A 22,324-nucleotide genomic window follows, 5' to 3' on the forward strand; every position below is an offset into this window, starting at 1 on the left:
ATGAGTTTCTGCTCTTTCTGCAGCACGCAGCAGTCTGCACACTGTGTTTTCATGGGAGGAGGTTTTTGTACGACGGCTCTATAGGAATGTATCACCGTGGCCCCCTGTCCCCACGGTGAGAAAGCATCAGACAAAAACCTAGTGCGTGTTAGTCTGTGTGCTCGGCCGTATCTCAGCCTCCATCTCGGTGAGCCTGTGAGAGCAGCTGTGCAGCTCTGCTGAGACACCACGAGCTGGCTGCTGCTATTTCTGAGACAGCTAAGAAAAGAAGCAGAGGGAAGGAAGAGAGGAAAGAGATGTTTGTCAGTTTATCAGTGCTCAGAGGGAGGGAGCTCTCTGCTGGTCACACCTCTTCACACAAACCGTCAGTATTTAACCGAGGAGACACTTTAACAGATGTGACTGACATCCTCTCCGTCTGACACGACCGTGATGTGTTAAAGCATCAACACAACACAATTGAAGCATGCATGGACACAGAGGTCAGCAGAGAGGAACTGGATTCTGCAGGTTTGGTCCAAAAGCAGCTCGGGGTTGTCTCAATGCTAAATAAAAACAATGCACCAACTTCTGCATGTCCTAGATAAGCCTGTTTGAATGAAACAAAGCCAGCAGTTTAAATGTGTAGCTTTCACATCCTGGAAACTCAACATAAACTAAGACGTGTCTTTGAGCCATGACTAAATGTGAATTTATAGGGTGTGCCAGCAGCCTGGTCAGTGCATGTGCTCCATGTAGGGGCTATGGTCCTCCAAGCGATTGGCCTAGGTTTGAACCCAACCTGTGGATCATTTCCTGCATCTTATTCCCTTCTCACTCTTCCTGATTTCTGACTATGTGCACTGTCCTATTTCTAAAATAATAAACGGTACCAAAAAAATAAATATACGCAAATACCCAGATCAAAAGACTCTCACACACTGTACTTAGATTTAGTGTAAGAGTCTGGCAAACACACACATTACACATATAACCTAGACTTTTTTATGATCTTCATCTTCAGCTCCGACTCTCTCTGATAATGACTGATCTTGATAACAAAAAATCTTTTGATCTTTTGAATCTTTGATTTGGTATTTAGCCTGAAAATCTTCAGCAATTGATAACTATACTCAAATCTATTGTCTTTTAAACACTGTATATAAAATAAGAAATGCATTCAAACATATGTCCATGCCTTTTTTTTAAATCAACCTCTTCCATGCTATATCTATATATATATTATTTCGCATATTTATGCCTTATTTCGCATGTTAACTGTTCTTTGCACCAATACAACAAGAACAATTCCTTGTAAATGTAGTTGGCAATAATAAAAAAAAAAATCTGTTTCTGCTTCTAGTCAATTGAATTAAAAATATCTTCAGTTTTTTGTAATTTAATTATTTTTTTGACAAGAAGTCATACTCCATTAAAAATATTTTTTTGTTTTCACTTTCAGGATTATGTTTATGTTAAAACTCTTTCTGCGGTGATTGGTTGAATGTCTCCGCGGACTGTGATTGGCTGGCACTGAGCAGCGCGGGCTTTTTACATCGATGTCCCGCCTACTCGGGATGTACTGACGGTTGGAGTTTGGAAGTCGTTATCTGGTGAATATTACAATAATGTTATAATAATAATAATAGTGTTATGTAATAATATAATATCTTGTTAAACAGGAACACTTTTAAAGTCTTCTTACAGATAAACGACACCTGAAGATGGTGTGGAAGATTGATAACGCTGTTTCACGTCAATATCTCCTCCAAGGCTAACCGGTGTTATGGTGTAATCAGCTTCCGCGTTATCTGGTGACTTTATGCCCAAAGCTTCAGTGGACGTCAAAGATACTACAAATATTGAAGGTGGTAAGTGTATTAATAATATATATAAGTTAAATTAAAGTCAGTGGGCATTTTTAACTTTAAAATAAAAGCCCTCAACCGTCACATTTGGTTGAAAGTCACCAGTTAGCATCATCACACATTTAACCATAACATCACGTGTCAACTGTTAAAACAGAATTTACTTCTTCGTATTCTTTACTTTTTCCAAATACTCTGAAAACTTCATCCCTCCAAGGTAAGAAATTACCTTCTTTTAATAGTGTTGAGTCCTGGACTAAGTTATATTTTAAGCTATATATCAAGATATTGGTTTCTTACTCTTAACAGTTATGCGGCTAAGGTTGGAATAGCTATCAGTAAAAAAATGGTAACTTACTCATTTATTTTTTTATCATTTTAATTGGCTTGTTGGTTAATGGTGGCAGATTGTCTTCTGACATAAGTTCACATTTAACAGCAACTTATTGTCTGACAAAGTGATAGAGGTAGCTGTTAGCTGCTAGCCGTTAGCTGAGTTGTTCTGAAGTGACTTTGTCACTTTAAACGTCATTTTAACGTCACTTTAACGGTCATTTTAACGTCACTTTAACGGTATCTTTAAACGTCACTTTAACGGTCACTGTAAACGTCACTTTAACGGTCACTTTGATTTTAACTTTAACGTCACTGTAAACGTCACTTTAATGGTCACTTTGATTTTAACTTTAACGGTCACTGTAAACGTCACTTTAACGGTCACTTTGATTTTAACTTTAACGGTCACTGTAAACGTCACTTTAACGGTCACTTTGATTTTAACTTTAACGTCACTGTAAACGTCACTTTAACGTCACTTTAAACGTGACTTTAACATCACTGTAAACGTCACTTTAACGTCACTTTAACGGTCACTGTATGGTCACTTTAACAGGAAATATGTTTTTTCTAATATCCCGTAAACACAGGTGAACACAAACCCTTCTGCATCCCTGTAAAACTCATATTATTATCACCATTTTTAAACCCTCATGTCACATGTCACATCTGAAAGCCTCTGAAGGAGTTTAACTTTCTTAACATTTACTATTTGAAATGCTGTCTTCTTGTTTATAATCGCGAACAGTGTATGCTGATTTTTGTCTACTTTTTGCTGTATGAATCATTTATAATATTACTGAACTTAAAACTATGGAGGCCTATTGCACGATATGTTGTTGATCATAAAAGCTATTAACTTGATTGAACGTGGGCCTCTGATGAGGACAGCCATTGTTTGAAGCCCGAAAACAGAAGTACCTTTAGCACCAGATACATTTGAGAAATCAGGGATCTTTGTTGAGATGAAATGTAGTTACTAATAGATTTGTATGATATAATTAATTTGTTGTCATATTAAAATTTTGCCAGTATAATTTTGCCATTAATTACATAAACAGCTTCTCAATATTCGGGGTCACTGTTCATGTAGCTGTATCTGATTAGATTCATCAGACCGCTGTGTGTCTGCTGGTATCAGAGCATCTCACTGACGTTGATGCTTTTATGGCTGCATCCAATTTCTCTCCTGGCTGTGTTGATGACTATTCTGGGCTGAGACACCTGTCGCCCGATCTTTGGGAGAAACACATTTTATTAGCAGCTGACGATAGCCTCCTTGAAAACATACACATGAAATTAATTTGCAGGAGTTAATGACATTACATGAAATCATCGAGATGAAACCTAACGCATGTTTAAATGTGTGCCGTCACAGGAGAAAAAGAGCTTCCTTCATGTGCAGCTTGTATCATGTTAATAGAGGGAGGCACCACCTGCAGTGCAAACGCTCACATCTCTGTAACAGGAAAGAGAGTTTTTAATGAGGAGGGGTATTAGAGCACATCACTGTGTCACTGGCAGCGCAGAAATACACAGCCGAGTGTGACTGCTTTGCTGTGCGTATAATCAGAGCTCCTCTCGTTGTGTCCTCTCTTGTCAGCTTGAATTGTTCTTCAAATTGACCCTCATAGTTTGGGGTACTTTTCCCATATTCAAACCCAATCAGGGTCAGAGGCTTGCCGTGGTTTTGCTGCTGGTACCAGAGCATCAGCGGACGGTTACTATCATTGTGTCTGCAGGTGATCTGGACCTCAGTGGTCTCCTTCACTATCTGTGCAGAAGACTGCTCAATGGAAACAGCACACGCCTGATCTGTGGAGGAAACAGATTTAGGAAGGTTTATAATTTAAAGTTTAGGGTTGTTTAAAATCCTGTTGTAATTAAATGAAATGTGGCATCTTACAAAGAAAACAGACGAGGAGAAAACTAAACGTTTGCACTGAGGAAGACATCGTTAGACACTGATGGATGTAGGAACGTTTGACCTTGAGGCACACTGCAAAGAGGGTGTGTGTGCATGTGCGTGTATGTGTAATCACCTAACATTTCCTCATGTGAAGAGCTGTATACAATGAGCTGTGCCTCCACCTATTGGTTGAATCCTTTCTTCGTGACCCTGCTGTACTATAATTAGCTTTATACTGATTACTTTTTTTGTTTCCATGGTGTAATTAGCAAGCATTGAAATGATTAAACCAGCTCGTCAGTGGCAGAAAGCACGTACTGGTGTCTGTCAGGACTAAGAAGGGAGGGAGCAGTTAGCAGTTTGAATTCTGCTTAAAGTGTCGTCTTTTCAGTCCTTATTTCTTGATGATAGGCGGGATAGATCATCAGCTGTGGCGTCCTTGAAAACATTTGGATTTGTAACGTTCTGATAAAGCCACTGGACAGAGCCGTGTAGACAGCTGTTGCTGTGTGTGTGCATCATTTCATGACATCAACATGAAATGAGGAGGAAACCTGACGACCTGTCGGGCTCTATCAACATATATATTGGCAAAGTATCAGTACTGAACGAGGACAACTTCAGTGTGTGCTTCAGGCAGTGCATGCAGTTACTGTTACCAGTTTATCAAATATTCTTGTAGGTGTATTTAGTGGTGAAGAGACCCTCAAAAACACTACAGGGACAAAGCTAATAGAAACTGGTCTGCTCAAAGATCATGTTTAACACCAGGCATGCCTTTACATCTCCTTTAAAACAAAGGGTTACATTTCTGTAATTATAATTTTCTGTGAAATGTAGTGACGATGACAAAGTTCTGCTGCTGATACGAAACCTCCTCCTGTTATATCAGATCTGGATGAGAGAAAAAGGCTGTCATTGGTGCAGCTGTAAGGGATCGTGAACTGCAGCGAGGAGATGAAACAAAAAACAGTATCAGCAGGTTTTTGTATTGAGCAGCAAAGTTTTCAAAGCACTGTGGAGACTAGCAGCACAGAAGTACAGCGCACTGCTCATCTCCGTTTCTTGTATTGTTAACGTGCAGTCCTGTCGTTCCAGCGCGCTCCCTTCAATCTTCACATGCACTCCATCTTCAGGATAGCCGTCTTTTACATTCATGTATCCCAGGAGCTGCATCTCTCTGTTCTTTAACTGTACTCTGTACCAGAGTATTCTGTTGTAGTCCTTGATCTCATGTCGACAGTTGATTCTGGCTTCTTCTCCTGGTTTGATGAACCTTTGTGTCGGCGTCTGCTCAACTGTTTGGCAGAGAGACGAACCTGTGGGGAAAAATCAGCAGTGCTCATTAAAGGGCTGCAGCTGAACGTACGAATGAACAGAAATAAAAAAAAGAAATGAGATTACCTGAGAAGAGTAAAACACTGAAGGTTAAACAGAAGACAGAAATCATGATGCTGCTCTTTAGTTATTGCTTCTGTGTTCGTCAGAGCAAACCTCAGACTGTCATGTTGACCATCTCCACCTCCTCTGAAGGAACACGCCCCGTCAGAATAAAAGCACGCTCCTTACTTCATACAGCACGCCAAGCCGGCCTGAATGTCTCTTTACTATCAGAGTCCTTACTGCCTGAAAGCAGCGCAGGGCAGAGTCTCAGTCCTCAGGTTTCCTGATGTATAACACTCACATGCTGTCTGTAAGGCAATGCAATACAGAGTCACTGTTTACAATTGATTTATTTTATTTTTTAAAGTTTTTTGGGGGCTTTTTATGTCCTAATTGTAGAGAGAGGCTGGTGGACAGAAAGACAGCGGGGGGAAAGAAGCTGCAGGTTGGATTCTGGGAGGAAGAGTGTAGATTGTGTGTCTGCTCATGACAAACCTTCCCTTCTTATAATATCTGATGTTTGTGAATGGGCAGACTGAGGGGGGTTAACGGCTGATTCCAGGTGTGAGGGGGGGGCTGTGAGCTGAGATGTAGAAATGTGTGAGAGGAGGTTTTTGTAGTGATGATCAGAGACATGCAGCACTGTGTAAACTAGCTGCACAGAAATACACTGCACTGCTGTTCAGGTCCACTCCCTGGAGAATTAACGTGCAGTTCTGTCCTTTAGCTGCACTCCCTTCCATCTTCACGTTAACAACGTCTTTTTCTGGACTTGGGCTGGTTGTTAACATATATCCCAGGAGCTGCATCAGTTTGTCTGACTGTTTGTACCACAGGATTGCGTTATAGTTATCGATCTCATGTTTACAGTTTATTTTGGCGTCTTTGCCCGGTGTGATGAAAATGTCCGGTGGAGTCTGCTTGACTTTGTCAGTGTTGGAGGAGCCTGTGGAAAGACATGGACCAAAATGAAGACTGAGTTTATCAGAAGGAGTTGAAAGTCAAAGATGAAGTTAGAAGAGAAAGAGCAGCTCTTTACAATACAGCACAGTGTAAATGTATAAAGTGATGTTGACTGAACCTTTGAAGACTTTACCTGAAGCAGGAAACATGTTCAGATGAATGATTAGGTAGAAGATGATCATGCTGCCTTTTCTGTGTGGTAATAATGATTCTTATATGATATATTCTCTGTGACTTTTTCCAGCCTCCTCTTGTCCTTAAACCTCCTTCCAGCAAACTGAACAGGAAGTTATCAGGTGGGCGGAGCCATAGTTGATCCTCCTCTTAGCATCACAGCCATCACGTCAACAGCAGCTCAGTCAAAAGGCTGAAAATAAACCTGATGATCAGACAGGAAATGCAGGTGTTGAGTGTTGATGGAGATGGAGGTTTTTGTAGTGATGATCAGAGACATGCAGCACTGTGTAAACTAGCTGCACAGAAATACACTGCACTGCTGTTCAGGTCCACTCCCTGGAGAATTAACGTGCAGTTCTGTCCTTTAGCTGCACTCCCTTCCATCTTCACGTTAACAACGTCTTTTTCTGGACTTGGACTGGTTGAATACATATTTCCCAGGAGCTGCATCAGTTTGTCTGACTGTTTGTACCACAGGATCTGGTCATAGCCATCGATCTCATGTCGACAGTTGATTCTGGCTTCTTCTCCTGGTTTGATGAACCTTTGTGTCGGCGTCTGCTCAACTTTTTGGCAGAGAGACGAACCTGTGGGGAAAAATCAGCAGTGCTCATTAAAGGGCTGCAGCTGTACGTACGAATGAACAGAAATAAAAAAAGAAATGAGATTACCTGAGAAGAGTAAAACACTGAAGGTTAAACAGAAGACAGAAATCATCATGCTGCTCTTTAGTTATTGCTTCTGTGTTCGTCAGAGTAAACCTCAGACTGTCATGTTGACCATCTCCACCTCCTCTGAAGGAACACGCCCCGTCAGAATAAAAGCACGCTCCTTACTTCATACAGCACGCCAAGCCGGCCTGAATGTCTCTTTACTATCAGAGTCCTTACTGCCTGAAAGCAGCGCAGGGCAGAGTCTCAGTCCTCAGGTTTCCTGATGTATAACACTCGCATGCTGTCTGTTAGGCAAAGCAATACAGAGTCACTGTTTAAAATTGATTTAGAATTCTTTCTTTTTGTAAGTTTTTTGGTGGCTCTTTATGTCCTAATTGTAGAGAGAGGCTGGTGGACAGAAAGACAGCGGGGGGGAAAGAAGCTGCAGGTTGGATTCTGGGAGGAAGAGTGTAGATTGTGTGTCTGCTCATGACAAACCTTCCCTTCTTATAATATCTGATGTTTGTGAATGGGCAGACTGAGGGGGGTTAACGGCTGATTCCAGGTGTGAGGGGGGGCTGTGAGCTGACATGTAGAAATGTGAGAGAGGAGGTTTTTGTAGTGATGATCAGAGACATGCAGCACTGTGTAAACTAGCTGCACAGAAATACACTGCACTGCTGTTCAGGTCCACTCCCTGGAGAATTAACGTGCAGATCTGTCCTTTATTCGCGTCCCCTTCCATCTTCACGTTTCTAACGTCTTTCTCTGGATATGGGTTGGTTGTTAACATATATCCCAGGAACTGCATCAGTTTGTCTGACTGTTTGTACCACAGGATCCGGTCATAGCTATCGATTTCATGTCGACAGTTGATTCTGGCTTCTTCTCCTGGTTTGATGAACCTTTGTGTCGGCGTCTGTTCAACTTTTTGGCAGAGAGACGAACCTGTGGGGAAAAATCAGCAGTGCTCATTAAAGGGCTGCAGCTGTACGTACGAATGAACAGAAATAAAAAAAAGAAATGAGATTACCTGAGAAGAGTAAAACACTGAAGGTTAAACAGAAGACAGAAATCATCATGCTGCTCTTTAGTTATTGCTTCTGTGTTCGTCAGAGCAAACCTCAGACTGTCATGTTGACCATCTCCACCTCCTCTGAAGGAACACGCCCCGTCAGAATAAAAGCACGCTCCTTACTTCATACAGCACGCCAAGCCGGCCTGAATGTCTCTTTACTATCAGAGTCCTTACTGCCTGAAAGCAGCGCAGGGCAGAGTCTCAGTCCTCAGGTTTCCTGATGTACAACACTCACATGCTGTCTGTTAGGCAAAGCAATACAGAGTAACTGTTTACAATTGATACTAAAGTTTCTTCTTCTCTTTTTTTATTTTTTTATTTTTTTCAACCCTTGGTTATTTAAAAAAAAAAGTTTTGTGGGCTCTTTATGTCCTAATTGTAGAGAGAGGCTGGTGGACAGAAAGACAGCGGGGGGGAAAGAAGCTGCAGGTTGGATTCTGGGAGGAAGAGTGTAGATTGTGTGTCTGCTCATGACAAACCTTCCCTTCTTATAATATCTGATGTTTGTGAATGGGCAGACTGAGGGGGGTTAACGGCTGATTCCAGGTGTGAGGGGGGGCTGTGAGCTGAGATGTAGAAATGTGTGAGAGGAGGTTTTTGTAGTGATGATCAGAGACATGCAGCACTGTGTAAACTAGCTGCACAGAAATACACTGCACTGCTGTTCAGGTCCACTCCCTGGAGAATTAACGTGCAGTTCTGTCCTTTAGCTGCACTCCCTTCCATCTTCACGTTTCTAACGTCTTTCTCTGGATATGGAGTGGATCCTACCATATATCCCAGGAGCTGCATCAGTTTGTCTGACTGTTTGTACCACAGGATTGTGTTGTAGGTATCGATCTCATGTTTACAGTTTATTCTGGCGTCTTCTCCTGGTTTGATGAACCTTTGTGTCGGCGTCTGCTCAACTTTTTGGCAGAGAGACGAACCTGTGGGGAAAAATCAGCAGTGCTCATTAAAGGGCTGCAGCTGAACGTACGAATGAACAGAAATAAAACAAAGAAATGAGATTACCTGAGAAGAGTAAAACACTGAAGGTTAAACAGAAGACAGAAATCATCATGCTGCTCTTTAGTTATTGCTTCTGTGTTCGTCAGAGCAAACCTCAGACTGTCATGTTGACCATCTCCACCTCCTCTGAAGGAACACGCCCCGTCAGAATAAAAGCACGCTCCTTACTTCATACAGCACGCCACGGCGGCCTGAATGTCTCTTTACTATCAGAGTCCTTACTGCCTGAAAGCAGCGCAGGGCAGAGTCTCAGTCCTCAGGTGTCCTGATGTATAACACTCACATGCTGTCTGTTAGGCAAAGCAATACAGAGTCACTGTTTACAATTGATACTAAAGTTTCTTATTCTCTTTTTTTTTTTTTTTCAACCCTTGGTTATTTTAAAAAAAAAGTTTTGTGGGCTCTTTATGTCCTAATTGTAGAGAGAGGCTGGTGGACAGAAAGACAGCGGGGGGGAAAGAAGCCGCAGGTTGGATTCTGGGAGGAAGAGTGTAGATTGTGTGTCTGCTCATGACAAACCTTCCCTTCTTATAATATCTGATGTTTGTGAATGGGCAGACTGAGGGGGGTTAACGGCTGATTCCAGGTGTGAGGGGGGGGCTGTGAGCTGAGATGTAGAAATGTGTGAGAGGAGGTTTTTGTAGTGATGATCAGAGACATGCAGCACTGTGTAAACTAGCTGCACAGAAATACACTGCACTGCTGTTCAGGTCCACTCCCTGGAGAATTAACGTGCAGTTCTGTCCTTTAGCTGCACTCCCTTCCATCTTCACGTTAACAATGTTCTCTGAATTTGGACTAGATCCTACCATATATCCCAGGAGCTGCATCAGTTTGTCTGACTGTTTGTACCACAGGATTGTGTTGTAGGTATCGATCTCATGTTTACAGTTTATTCTGGCGTCTTTGCCCGGTGTGATGAAAATGTCCGGTGGAGTCTGCTTGACTTTGTCAGTGTTGGAGGAGCCTGTGGAAAGACATGGACCAAAATGAAGACTGAGTTTATAAGAAGGAGTTGAAAGTCAAAGATGAAGAGAAAGAGCAGCTCTTTACAATACAGCACAGTGTAAATGTATAAAGTGATGTTGACTGAACCTTTGAAGACTTTACCTGAAGCAGGAAACATGTTCAGATGAATGATTAGGTAGAAGATGATCATGCTGCCTTTTCTGTGTGGTAATAATGATTCTTATATGATATATTCTCTGTGACTTTTTCCAGCCTCCTCTTGTCCTTAAACCTCCTTCCAGCAAACTGAACAGGAAGTTATCAGGTGGGCGGAGCCATAGTTGATCCTCCTCTTAGCATCACAGCCATCACGTCAACAGCAGCTCAGTCAAAAGGCTGAAAATAAACCTGATGATCAGACAGGAAATGCAGGTGTTGATGGAGATGGAGGTTTTTGTAGTGATGATCAGAGACATGCAGCACTGTGTAAACTAGCTGCACAGAAATACACTGCACTGCTGTTCAGGTCCACTCCCTGGAGAATTAACGTGCAGTTCTGTCCTTTAGCTGCACTCCCTTCCATCTTCACGTTTCTAACATCTTTCTCTGAATTTGGACTGGTTGAATACATATATCCCAGGAGCTGCATCTGTTTGTCTGACTGTTTGTACCACAGGATTGTGTCATAGTTATTGATCTCATGTTGACAGTTGATTCTGGCTTCTTCTCCTGGTTTGATGAACCTTTGTGTCGGCGTCTGCTCAACTTTTTGGCAGAGAGACGAACCTGTGGGGAAAAATCAGCAGTGCTCATTAAAGGGCTGCAGCTGTACGTACGAATGAACAGAAATAAAAAAAGAAATGAGATTACCTGAGAAGAGTAAAACACTGAAGGTTAAACAGAAGACAGAAATCATCATGCTGCTCTTTAGTTATTGCTTCTGTGTTCGTCAGAGCAAACCTCAGACTGTCATGTTGACCATCTCCACCTCCTCTGAAGGAACACGCCCCGTCAGAATAAAAGCACGCTCCTTACTTCATACAGCACGCCAAGCCGGCCTGAATGTCTCTTTACTATCAGAGTCCTTACTGCCTGAAAGCAGCGCAGGGCAGAGTCTCAGTCCTCAGGTTTCCTGATGTATAACACTCACATGCTGTCTGTTAGGCAAAGCAATACAGAGTCACTGTTTACAATTGATTTATTTTATTTTTTAAAGTTTTTTGGGGGCTTTTTATGTCCTAATTGTAGAGAGAGGCTGGTGGACAGAAAGACAGCGGGGGGGAAAGAAGCTGCAGGTTGGATTCTGGGAGGAAGAGTGTAGATTGTGTGTCTGCTCATGACAAACCTTCCCTTCTTATAATATCTGATGTTTGTGAATGGGCAGACTGAGGGGGGTTAACGGCTGATTCCAGGTGTGAGGGGGGGCTGTGAGCTGACATGTAGAAATGTGTGAGAGGAGGTTTTTGTAGTGATGATCAGAGACATGCAGCACTGTGTAAACTAGCTGCACAGAAATACACTGCACTGCTGTTCAGGTCCACTCCCTGGAGAATTAACGTGCAGTTCTGTCCTTTATTCGCGTCCCCTTCCATCTTCACGTTTCTAACGTCTTTCTCTGGACTTGGGCTGGTTGAATACATATATCCCAGGAGCTGCATCAGTTTGTCTGACTGTTTGTACCACAGGATTACGTTATAGTTATCGATCTCATGTCGACAGTTTATTCTGGCGTCTTTGCCCGGTGTGATGAAAATGTCCCGTGGAGTCTGCTTGACTTTGTCAGTGTTGGAGGAGCCTGTGGAAAGACATGGACCAAAATGAAGACTGAGTTTATAAGAAGGAGTTGAAAGTCAAAGATGAAGAGAAAGAGCAGCTCTTTACAATACAGCACAGTGTAAATGTATAAAGTGATGTTGACTGAACCTTTGAAGACTTTACCTGAAGCAGGAAACATGTTCAGATGAATGATTAGGTAGAAGATGATCATGCTGCCTTTTCTGTGTGGTAATAATGATTCTTATATGATATATTCTCTGTGACTTTTTCCAGCCTCCTCTTGTCCTTAAACCTCCTTCCAGCAAACTGAACAGGAAGTTATCAGGTGGGCGGAGCCATAGTTGATCCTCCTCTTAGCATCACAGCCATCACGTCAACAGCAGCTCAGTCAAAAGGCTGAAAATAAACCTGATGATCAGACAGGAAATGCAGGTGTTGATGGAGATGGAGGTTTTTGTAGTGATGATCAGAGACATGCAGCACTGTGTAAACTAGCTGCACAGAAATACACTGCACTGCTGTTCAGGTCCACTCCCTGGAGAATTAACGTGCAGTTCTGTCCTTTAGCTGCACTCCCTTCCATCTTCACGTTTCTAACATCTTTCTCTGAATTTGGACTGGTTGAATACATATATCCCAGGAGCTGCATCTGTTTGTCTGACTGTTTGTACCACAGGATTGTGTCATAGTTATTGATCTCATGTTGACAGTTGATTCTGGCTTCTTCTCCTGGTTTGATGAACCTTTGTGTCGGCGTCTGCTCAACTTTTTGGCAGAGAGACGAACCTGTGGGGAAAAATCAGCAGTGCTCATTAAAGGGCTGCAGCTGTACGTACGAATGAACAGAAATAAAAAAAAGAAATGAGATTACCTGAGAAGAGTAAAACACTGAAGGTTAAACAGAAGACAGAAATCATCATGCTGCTCTTTAGTTATTGCTTCTGTGTTCGTCAGAGCAAACCTCAGACTGTCATGTTGACCATCTCCACCTCCTCTGAAGGAACACGCCCCGTCAGAATAAAAGCACGCTCCTTACTTCATACAGCACGCCACGCTGGCCTGAATGTCTCTTTACTATCAGAGTCCTTACTGCCTGAAAGCAGCGCAGGGCAGAGTCTCAGTCCTCAGGTTTCCTGATGTACAACACTCACATGCTGTCTGTTAGGCAAAGCAATACAGAGTAACTGTTTACAATTGATTTAGAATTCTTTCTTTTTTTAAGTTTTTTGGTGGCTTTTTATGTCCTAATTGTAGAGAGAGGCTGGTGGACAGAAAGACAGCGGGGGGGAAAGAAGCTGCAGGTTGGATTCTGGGAGGAAGAGTGTAGATTGTGTGTCTGCTCATGACAAACCTTCCCTTCTTATAATATCTAATGTTTGTGAATGGGCAGACTGAGGGGGGTTAACGGCTGATTCCAGGTGTAAGGGGGGGCTGTGAGCTGACATGTAGAAATGTGTGAGAGGAGGTTTTTGTAGTGATGATCAGAGACATGCAGCACTGTGTAAACTAGCTGCACAGAAATACACTGCACTGCTGTTCAGGTCCACTCCCTGGAGAATTAACGTGCAGTTCTGTCCTTTAGCTGCACTCCCTTCCATCTTCACGTTTCTAACATCTTTCTCTGGATTTGGAGTGGATGCTAACATATATCCCAGGAGCTGCATCAGTTTGTCTGACTGTTTGTACCACAGGATTGTGTTGTAGGTATCGATCTCATGTTTACAGTTGATTCTGGCGTCTTTGCCCGGTGTGATGAAAATGTCCCGTGGAGTCTGCTTGACTTTGTCAGTGTTGGAGGAGCCTGTGGAAAGACATGGACCAAAATGAAGACTGAGTTTATAAGAAGGAGTTGAAAGTCAAAGATGAAGAGAAAGAGCAGCTCTTTACAATACAGCACAGTGTAAATGTATAAAGTGATGTTGACTGAACCTTTGAAGACTTTACCTGAAGCAGGAAACATGTTCAGATGAATGATTAGGTAGAAGATGATCATGCTGCCTTTTCTGTGTGGTAATAATGATTCTTATATGATATATTCTCTGTGACTTTTTCCAGCCTCCTCTTGTCCTTAAACCTCCTTCCAGCAAACTGAACAGGAAGTTATCAGGTGGGCGGAGCCATAGTTGATCCTCCTCTTAGCATCACAGCCATCACGTCAACAGCAGCTCAGTCAAAAGGCTGAAAATAAACCTGATGATCAGACAGGAAATGCAGGTGTTGATGGAGATGGAGGTTTTTGTAGTGATGATCAGAGACATGCAGCACTGTGTAAACTAGCTGCACAGAAATACACTGCACTGCTGTTCAGGTCCACTCCCTGGAGAATTAACGTGCAGATCTGTCCTTTAGCTGCACTCCCTTCCATCTTCACGTTAACGTCTTTCTCTGGATTTGGGTTGTTTGAATACATATATCCCAGAAACTGCAACAGTTTGTCTGACTGTTTGTACCACAGGATCCGGTCATAGGTATCAACCTCATGTCGACAGTTGATTCTGGCTTCTTCTCCTGGTTTGATGTGAATGTCTCTTGGAGTCTGGTGGACTTTGTCACTTGAAGAGGAAACTGTAGAAAGATGAAACCATTACAGAAAAGGTCCTCATGAAGAGCAGTGTGACAGATTATAAAGAAAACTGCCATGTCTTTAAATATCAGGTAGAAAACCAACTTAAACAGCAACAAGAATCTATTTGCACACAGACGTTAGATTAGATTACCTGAAAGCAGAATAATACTCCAGGTAACGCAGACAGTGATGATCCTCATTCTGAATGCACAGTCACTCCTGGTTCTGCCTCGGCTCTCTTCTCTTTACCTCACACAGGAGGAAGGAGAGCCTTCGAGTCAGTAATCTGAGGTGGGTGGGGTCATAACCTCCTGTTCTCCACACTGAACCCTTTCACTGCTTCATACCCGTGTTATCTATGAGGAGCTGAAGAACATGGCTACCTCCAGAACAGACTGATTCAACTCTAAGGTCCTGTGTTCATCTGACCTCTCTCACATGCTGAGCGCCTGCTTCCAGTTAAAAATCATCTTCACATGTTGAGAGTGGTGCTGATGATGTCACCGCCTACAGTTCGTGTTTTGCTAGACGCTAGTTGGACACGTGGCGTCACGTTTGATTTCATTAAAGACGTCTGGTTCAATGCAGGTGCGGTCCGTTTGTGCTGGTGTCACAGCGGTCACTCCGCCCAGGTGCGGACAAAGTGACCGAACAGAGACCGTGTAAAAAGTTCATTCTCAGCGTGTTGTCAGGACGCTGGTGTGTGTTTGTTGTGACAACGTGACCCGACGTCAAATTTGACCTCCATTGAGGTTCCTCTCTATTCTTCAACAATGACCGTGTGTGTGTGACTGTAACCTTTTTTCTTTTTTCTATTTTACTTCGGACTTCGAGTCGACGTCCAAGTTGTTCTTGAATATCGAACAATGACCTTCCTCGTGTTTTAAACTCCCTGCAGAATCTTCTCTTTAAAAGATCTGAATGGTTTCTGGTTCCATCTGTTTTATTTAGCACTGCCTACAAAGAACTGTGGACGTGTCTATGAGAGGTTGAGCGACTCATACAGAAATGATCCGTCCTGTCAAACATCGCAGAGAAACACTGCACCCTTTTGGGTGTGAATAAAATGAGCGTCATGTCAGGCCAGCTGTCTGATTGAGTCTTTCATAAAGTGGTTCATTGCTGTTTGCTCGTGGCGTCTCTTGTGGTGTTGGTTTTTGTTAAAGACATAAGAGTTTGTGCAGCACCGTGCTTTACTGGCAGCACAGAAATACACGCCGCTCTCTGATCCAATCAGCTTCTGTATACTCAGACTGGACTGGTTCCCACCATCCCCGCTCACAGTGTACGTCTCTTTAAAGTTATCTTCTACATTTGGAGTAGTGAAGCGTACATATGCAAGTAGAGTCATGTCCTGTTTCCCTTCAGACTGTTTGTACCACTGGATCATATCAAAGTCACTGTTGGAGTGGTTACAGTAGAGCTCGACTTTCTCTCCAGGCTGTTTGACCAGCGCTGCAGGCTTCTGATCCACATCGTTCTTCGACTGTTCTGAAAGAGACATTTCAAGAGAAGCATCGTTAGCGTTAAAGATAAACCTTAGTGTATATATGATTGTCCAGTGTTTTACAAGTCACTCTTATATTACCTGTTACACAGAGAGTCAGAGCGAGTATGAGGAGTCTGATCATGATCCTGATGAAAACTGCAGAAGACAGATGAGTGAACAGGCTGCTTGTGAGGAGGAGGAGGAGGAGGAGGGGTCGACACCATGAGCCACCACGCGTAAAAGCACATTTGTTCTTTTTGTTGTCGTCACAGTCGTTTATTTAAAATGGATCTAAAACAGGACTAGAAATAACCGTCGTGCTGCCCTGAAGTCAGCTGAGTGTCAACATGCAGCCTCCTCAGAGTTGATGGTTTAACTGTAACATTATACTGACTGGATGTGTTTACATGGAAGGTTGGGGGTTTAATCCCCAGCTGCTGTAGCCACATTGTCCCATGTGTCTTTGGGCAAGACACCTGAAGGTGCTCCTCTCTGCTTCGTCGGTGGCGTGTTAATGTGTATGATAGTTACCGTAAATTCCGGACTATTGAGCGCACCTGGATATAAGCCGCACCGGCTAAAAATAAGTAAATAAATGTATTTGTACATATATAAGCCGCACTTGATTATAAGCCGCAGGTGTCCACGTTATAACAAGAGCTATTTACACGGAAAGACGTGACATAAAAACATTGTTTTAACTTTTAATTAAATACGTATTACCGGTAACATCCACAAATACAAAGCCTAGTGGAAATCCTTTATCGAACAGTGTCTGTAACACGGCTGATGAAAAAGATTACCGTAATACAGTAATACATTTCACAAGAAAAAGTCCATCCATTCAGTGACTCGGAATGACTTCATCACTCACTTCCTCAGTCTCTGTTGTCGCTGTCAGTGTCAACTTTACGTGCAGCAGCTCTGTTAGCTTCTTTGACAGCCGGCTCCTTTAACTTGAAAGCTGCATCATATGTATTTCTCCGTGTGTGTTCCATGATGAGGGTGCGTGCATGAAGCGCAAAATGACTGATATTAAGATCCGATGTGACGAGGTCAAATGTTTTTGCGGCACAAGCTCATTGTCCCCCATAAAAAATCCATAAATAAGCCGCATCGTTGTAAAAGCCGCAGTGTTCAAAACGTGACAAAAAAGTAGCGGCTTATAGTCCGGAATTTACGGTACATCTGATGGTCACTTTAGAAAGCAGCCGCGGCTGTGAACTTGAGCATCCAGATTTTGATCAGACGAGACACAAAAACAAACGGGGGGGGGGGGGGGGGGGGGGTGGCTTGGAGCGACCAACAGACCTAATTTTTGTCTCTCAGTAATAAAAGAATGAAATATGCTGAGTCATTAAACTCCCTGGTGAACAGGCTAAAGGACGAGGTTGCTCCTGTGTCCTACGTGGGGTCAGACTGACATCGAGGGGAGGAGGACATTAACTGTCAGCCTCGTCCTCAAGCAAATTCAACCAATCTTTACAGTATCAAAAAACAAGAGATCAACTGAAAGCACAAGCCCACAGACGGGGGAGCTGCACCAACACTTTGAATGTTTTTGGTTGGGGGGTAATGGAACTGATAACTTTATTTTTAAATATGGTGGGATACCTTCTAACTGTATTACCGGCCAAGCCGACGTGTTTCCTGCCACAGGCTGCGTGAGCTGAGTGAAATGCAGGTGTAACCCTCTTCTTATCTGTGAGTTCATGAGCTGATGATCACTCAGGGTTTTTGTAGAGAGGAGGAGGAAGTCGAGTCACTGTGTACTCGCTGCACAGAAATACATGCCGCTGTCTTCTACCTGTCTCAGGTTCTTTATACGAAGCAGTGATTTCTTGGAGCCATCTCCAGACACTTCGAAACGCTCTTTGAATTTGTCTTCAACCTCTGGATTTGTGTACTGAATATTTCCAATGAGGTTCAGGCCGGAGCCGGCTGTCGGCTGCTGGTACCACAGTATGACATAAAACGAACTGACAGAATGGTTGCAGCTAAAACTTGTTGAACCATCAGGACTTCCGATGATCTCTGGAGGATCTTGTTTGACATCTTCGGCCTTGGACTGACCTGGATTCAGAGAGAAAAACATTACAAGGTGGAAGTGAAGACAAAGAATCAGTGAACAGCTTGAATATAAACCTACAGGAGAAGCAGAGAAGCAACAGAATGATCCGGATCATTGTTCTCCCTCTCTGTGTCTGCCTTCAACGACAGACTGAAATGACCTGAGCTCGTCTTCGAGGGGAGGAGTCAGAGATTTCAGCGCTCCTTGATTGAAAACATTTGTGTTGTAACGTTTCCTTCAGCTCAAAAAGAAATTATTCATCAAATCCTGACTTTATCTTTTCTTTTTTTATCTGCTAGAAACGGGTGATGTGAAGATGTTACATCACAGTGTCACATGTGTGATGATATATTCACCTGTCTTTAATTTCATGATAATCCTTAAAAATTGTCAAAAGCAGGAATGTGCACGATTAGGCGACTAAATGATTAAAAATATTTTTAATTTAACCACGTCCACGATGTTAGTCAAATGTCGTTTAACGCAGCGGTCATGCTCAGACTGTAAATATAAACGGACGATGCCTGAGTGTTGTCCCCCGTGTGTCCCTGCAGGGGGCGCTGGAGTCCCCCGTGTGTTCCTGCAGGGCACTAGAATCCCCCTTGTGCCCCTGCAGGGGGCGCTGGAGTCCCCGTGTGTCCCTGCAGGGGGCGCTGGAGTCCCCCGTGTGTTCCTGCAGGGCGCTGGAGTCCCTGTGTGTTCCTGCAGGGGGCGCTGGAGTCCCTGTGTGTCCCTGCGGGGGGCGCTGGAGTCCCCGTGTGCCCCTGCAGGGGGCGCTGGAGTCCCCGTGTGTTCCTGCAGCGGGCGCTGGAGTCCCCGTGTGTTCCTGCAGGGGGCGCTGGAGTCCCCGTGTGTCCCTGCAGGGGGCGCTGGAGTCCCCGTGTGTCCCTGCAGGGCGCTGGAGTCCTGCGTGTGTCCCTGCAGGGGGCGCTGGAGTCCCCGTGTGTCCCTGCAGGGGGCGCTGCAGTCCCTGTGTGTCCCTGCAGGGGGCGCTGCAGTCCCTGTGTGTCCCTGCAGGGGGCCAGACTTTCTGTTGCGTCCTAGATGTGGCCTTGATTGTCGGTCACTATGACAATACACGAGATAAAATCATTGATTTTAGGAGCAGATGGATCCCGGCTGTTATCTCACCTATAAAGTGTCGTTTAACCTCAGTAACCAGGATGTAACTCATTGCTTGAACTCTGAAATGGATTTTACACATTTCAGGGACATGAATTCAAAATAATGAGTCATTGCACATTTTCACTGTCATGGCAGTAAAAGACTTATTGTGCACCCAGAGCTCCCCCTGTAGATATTAATAAACACTGATGTCTTTCACACCACAACATTTATTCATCAGTATTTGTACAGCTGTCAGAGTCAGCTGCATCACTGTGTTCACTCACAGCACAGAAATACACTCCACTGTCTGCAGGCAGCAGCTTCTCCACAGTCAAAGATCCATTCTTGAAGTTTTCCTTCTTTGTAGGAAACTTGTCCTCACTGAAGTCAGACCAGTACTGAGGAGGGGAAGACGGGGTCGTGAGAACGATTTGAGTCATTGTCTCTCCCCGCAGCTGTCTGAACCAGTACATCTGGTAATAACTTGAACCTTTATCGTGCTCGCAGGTCATGGTGGCAGACTGACCCTCGTCCCCCCACAGCACAGCGGGCTGTCTGACATCACTCCCGTCGATGACACCTGTTGAGGGTTAAAGCAAAATGTGAAAAGTCAGGTCCTCTGTGTGATCAACAGGAAGTCGTTCTAACGTAGAGTACCTGTGAGACAGAGCAGAGCTGCAGAGAGGTGGATCAGAGCTGCTGGGATCATTGTTGTGTTCAGAGCTGAAGAGTCTGTGACAGTCTGTGAGCTCAGAGACCAAAGATGGCTGTCAATCAGCTGTCACACATGGGCGTGTCACTCCATCACATGAAGGCCTCCAACTCCAAATGATAACAATCAGACAAGAACCAGCCACCAAAGGATTCTGATTACATTCAATTCAGGAGCCTGAGATCAATCTGGAACCTTCTTCACTCCTGCTGAACATTTCAGGAGCGACCGTCCCTGAAACCTCCTGAGGTGTCTGCTCACACGCAGCTCGCAGCAGGCCGAAGGCTGAGGAGGCAGGACATGATGGTGTAGGAAGCGTCAGAGCCTGATGCTATGACGTCTGATGATTTTAGCTTTGTATCAATGCAGCCTGTCATTGGACGATTTCAAAGTATCAGAAAACAGTGTGACACTGCTTCATCACGTTCACCGCTCGCTCATTGGTTACTTTACTTAAACGTCAGAGATCGCAGCGTTACATCTGCTGCTTTATGTAAAAACACATTGTCACAAACACTAGTTATAGTTTAATAAACTCACTAAAGAAAACGGGAATCAGATCTCATGACAAACAAAGACTTTCTGGTGTTCATTTTGTAACTTTGATTTTAAACTCGTTTGTGATAGGCTCATGCTTTATGAGGTTACTGACAGGAGAGGGGAAACAATCTGACTGCAAACATGTCTGAACACATTCACTGATACATCCCTCTTTCTGGAAGTATCGGGCTCCTCTTCAGCTCCATAACTCGGGCAAGTCTGGAGGAAACCTCTTTCTCATTTGTCCCGTATGTCGACTTATATAATAACGAGACTTTGGTGACCTGTGATCTCTCAGACAATTCTTTGGACCTAACAGAAATCAGAAGCTTGTTAAGATAAGCAAGTGTTAGTCTGAGATGATAAATGAAGTTGAGTCTTAAGCAGGAAGTTAAACGTTTGTTTCTCAGCACTTCTTCAGACCAGGTACAAACTGAGTGAGAGCTTGATGAAACCTCACAGATAAGCTTCAGATCTGTGTGTCGACTGCAGGTGTCGATGAGCCTGAGCGTGTTGCGTCTCTGCAGACAGATAAAGGGGAGTTCTTGTACTGACTGTACACAAACTTGCAGCACTGTGTCGACTAGCAGCACAGAAATAAACCCCACTGTCGTTTAAGGAAAGATCAGAAACAGAGAGGCTCGACTCTTTACGTCCATCTCCGTCAAAGAGGATCTTTCCTTTCACGTCCGGCTCCACATTCTCATATCCTAGATTGAGAAATCCCAGCAGCTTCAGCGCTCCGCGTGCGTCTTGTTTGTACCAGAGAATACGATCATAATCTTTTATATGGTGGGAACACTTGATCTCTCCGGTCACTGATTCGTTGATCCTCTTAAGGATGGAGGGAGGCTTTTGGTCGACATCTTTGGACTGAGAATCTCCTGAGGAATGAAAACACAGTTTAGATACTGAAGACGTTTTACTTTGTTTACTCTGTTTGCATGATTTCTCTCACCTTCAACCCTGGCAGGATGACTGAAGCAAATAATGAACAGTATTAATATCATGTTGTTTCTCTGGGATGGCTTTCCTCAGTCTGTGTGAGAGCATCAGAGCTTCACTGTGATGGAGATGAACGGGGTCAGATAAATGTCTCAGCAGGAGTCACACTGCTGATATTCTCTCAGTGTGAGCTCTTCATGTTTGCTTCGTTCATACCTCCCTCTGCTGGTGTTAAGATGAAACTTCAGTGAGCGGAGTCTGTGTGACGCTGAATCTGAGCGAACAAAACATTCTAAAGGAAAACAAACCTGATGAATGTGGTTGTTCTTCACAGACAGCAGCTGTGACTCACTGAGGAGGAGGAGGATGAAGAGGTGGAGTGACCCGGCCCTTTATGAACTTCACAAATAAACATGAGGCTTGTTTGTGTCACTACTGTTATCCTTCTATAACCAGTCTCAGTCTGTTCCAAGAGGAACTCTAATATTAATGTAGGCTCACTGAATGTCTTCAGGTTGTTTCTGATGTCCACCTGTGTGATCTGTTTCTACCTGGCTGTAAAACAAATGTCCTCTCTTTGAAGTTCACAGCAGCAGATCCTCGGCTCAGTCGTCGTGTTAGCGGCACACGTCAGGCAGCTCTCAGTGTTTCCTTCATGTCGATGACTTTTGCTTCTTCCTGAGGTTTCACCATCCAACCTGTCGGCACGCTCGTCTGCACGCTCAGCTGACCGCCTTGATTCTCAGCATTACTCCCACTTCAGATCATCTCTGTTTTCAATAAATGCCTGCTGTCTGTGCCTGGGTCCCTTAA

At 43.8% G+C, this 22,324-nt stretch overlaps 1 long non-coding RNA gene across 4 annotated transcripts; it reads left to right on the forward strand.

Annotated features, from left to right (window-relative positions):
* The first annotated feature begins 395 nt into the window (after positions 1-395).
* Positions 396-22,310, forward strand: LOC306840299. Of its 4 annotated transcripts, XR_013781309.1 has the most exons (5): positions 396-510; positions 1,442-1,592; positions 1,687-1,850; positions 21,846-22,002; positions 22,195-22,310. It is a non-coding gene; the product is annotated as an uncharacterized lncRNA (long non-coding RNA). The 4 variants fall into 4 exon arrangements; XR_013781310.1 differs by lacking the exon at positions 396-510 and having other exon boundaries at positions 770-1,592; XR_013781311.1 differs by lacking the exons at positions 396-510; positions 21,846-22,002 and having other exon boundaries at positions 770-1,592.
* The last annotated feature ends 14 nt before the right edge of the window (positions 22,311-22,324 follow it).

The sequence above is a fragment of the Symphodus melops genome (genome assembly GCF_947650265.1).
Source record: "Symphodus melops genome assembly, chromosome: 19".
NCBI lineage: Eukaryota > Metazoa > Chordata > Actinopteri > Labriformes > Labridae > Symphodus > Symphodus melops.